The following is a 2,965-nucleotide window of genomic DNA, read 5'->3' as shown; positions in this document are numbered from 1 at the left end:
TGGCTGGGGCTACACCGCAAGAAAGGTTTTCTTGGGCGGTAGGAAGGGAGTCAAACCAAGGGATAAGGTTCTTTAGTTTCAAGAAAGAGTCTAAGTGTTGTAATTGGAAGAATTGTTTGTAAAACGTTATTTCAATTATAGTGAAGAAAAATCTCCCAGATCAGCCGGGAGGCCTGGATGTAGTTTGCAAGTGGACCCGCAAACGAACCAGGATAAAAACCTTGTTGCAGGCTTTTTCTTTCCCTCTCTCTCTTTATTCCTTTAATCGATTACTTTGTATAGTTGTTTTAATTATAATATTCTGTTTCTATACTATATTATTGTAACTCTGGTATATCTGTTAGCTCTGTATATTTGCTTCGATCTCAGTTGATTGTCGTGCAAGTAACTGAATTTGTTTGTGTAATATGAGCTATTTGAATCGATTAAGTTGATTGCGTTAATCGATTATTCTTTCTCTATTAATCGATTAATCTCGGGTTATTTCAGCATTATTTGTTGTTTGCGAAAAGCGGATACTCTGACCACTACACCTATTCAACCCCCCCCCCTTCTAGGTGTATTTTAGTCATTGATACCTAACAACTTAAAAATGACATCTATGAACTAAGAAACAAGAAGAGAGAATTGTGTTTTCTACTTCAGGGAAGAATTCTTGGCAAGAAGATTTTAAGGAATGATGATGCTAATGAAGGAAATGCCTCCATATTTATAGATTTTTCCCTACCACCGCTGAGCTGCTTGTTTGCACCGCTCAGCAGCTAACCAAACCCTTCAGCATGGGTTTGGTCACTAGGTCAAGTAGCTTGGTCACCTCCTTAAGCTTGACTCACCAAAGCTAGTTGTGAGCTATGGGACCAACTATGGTGAGCTACTCCTGAAAAGCCTATGGTGGGCTACTTAAAGTGAGGTCATGCATGACTTCATGGTTTCTTGATGGCTAAGTAATTCTGGGTGCACACCGATGAGCACACATGTGCCACCGCTAAGCTTCCTGCTTGAGCAGCTTTGACCGTGCTGACTGAGATGTGGCCTGGTGCTTGCTGACCTGGTCAGGTTTCTGGTTCACCGTTGAGCATACATGTGGCACCGATGAGCTGCCTGCTTGAGCAGCTTGGGCGTGTGCCAGGCTTGTGTCTGACTGTGCCAAGCTTGCGTTTTGACCGTGTCAGGCTTTGTCTGGTGCTAGGTTGAGCGATCAAGCAGGTTCGCTAAGCTGCCTGCTTGTCCAACTTGGTATGTGCCAGGTTGGTTTCATTGAGCCAAGTTGGGTCTGACCATGCCAGGCTGGTGTCTAGGTCAGGTTAGCGTAGCTTGGTCCATGCTAAGCTGCCTGCTTGAGCACCTTGAGTTTGACTTCTTTTTCTTCTTGGACCATGAGTCTTTATTCTCTTTTCGTTTTCTTTCTAAAACCTACAAAACACATTAAAGAGAAATACAAATACAAATATAAAAGATTGTGATATTTTATCCAAAAAGTATTGTTTTAAGTTGGTTTTTCTCAATTATTCTTAAGATAAGTGCCATAAAAGTGTAGGAAATTTAGGTATGTTTGGCACTTCTCAAACTCCCCCCAACTTAAAACTTTGTTTGTCCCCAAACAAAAGGTAAAATAACAACCACTTGGCTTTGGAAAAATTAGGTTTGTAGAAGATCAAAATTATGCATGATTCCTTTAAGTTCCATGAGATGTGTTTATGATTATGTGACTTTGACTCATAATGCTTCAAACTAAGAATTGAACACATATTCTCAAAAACTCATTTAGTAATTCACTTATTAAAATGTTATTAATCAAATAGATGCATTTCACACACGGTTCAAGAATGGAACCAAATGGGGTAAGTGTTTTACTCAAAACTCAACTTGTTTGGTTCACAAGAATTTAATTTTGTTCTTCATCTCAAACACTTACTTTGATTGCACAATTTTTTCAAGAGTCACTAAGGTCTTATTTAGGTTGTAATGAGGCTTGTATACCAAAGGAAATTGGTTTTTCAAGATATTCAAAGATACTTTCCAAGTTAAAATAGAGCAAAAATTAGTATTTCATTAAAAACATATACTCCTTTCAACTTTTTTCCATTTTTCATTCTCTCATTCTTTTTCTTGACCTTTTTGTGTAACTTCTCTTTATTTTTCTCAATCTCTTTTCACTCCTTTTTTTATTTTGGATCTTTTTCTTTACTCTTTGATTTGTAAAGAGATTGAGAATTTTTCCTTGAACACTTTGTTACATGGCCAACCATTCCCCCCAACTTAATTTCTTCCATCAACCTTCCTTTTGAAAAATGCTCTCTTTTTACTTAGAAAAGTATAGGAAATTATTTTTTGTTTTTCCATATTAGGATGAAGGGTGTTTTCCATATTAGGCTCAAGGGTGGATTTTGATAATAAAATTTTATTTTAAGACTCAAAGGGGTTAACAAAGGATATTCCTATTTTTGGTTGGTCATTTTTGGTCAAGTGGCTCATTCTAATTGAAAGAACTTGCCTTGATCATAGCCTATCAAATTGTGTGCCACCAAGTAAAGAAAGATTCAAACAAAATCAATTGTGCAAAACCAAAAAGTTTCTCACTAAGCTCACATAATTATTGTGTTTGGCTTACACTCCCTCACAAGGTTGGTTTATGTAGAACTCTTTGATTTTTAAACAAATTCACAAGGTCGTGATAAATGATTTTAAAAAACGTTTGCATTTTATCCAACTTATAACTGTTAGGTATCAGTATATTCACAAAATTTCCAATTTTTCATCTCATGTTGCTCATCAAAGCTTGTAATTTACAAAGTCATTAATCTTGAAAAATGTTCAAGCCAAGTATGTGTTTATTTACTTTGTTTAGTTTCAACAAAATCACTTTTTAAATAAATCTTCAAAAAGAAAAAAATAAACACACTAAAAAATAATTTTAACAAGTAAGTACTCTAAAAATAAAAATAAACACACTAAGGAATTAAAA

This window comes from Lupinus angustifolius, unplaced genomic scaffold (assembly GCF_001865875.1).
Source record: "Lupinus angustifolius cultivar Tanjil unplaced genomic scaffold, LupAngTanjil_v1.0 Scaffold_359, whole genome shotgun sequence".
Taxonomy (NCBI): domain Eukaryota; kingdom Viridiplantae; phylum Streptophyta; class Magnoliopsida; order Fabales; family Fabaceae; genus Lupinus; species Lupinus angustifolius.
The sequence above is the reverse complement of the archived record's forward strand: the minus strand, read 5'-3'. Positions refer to the sequence as shown.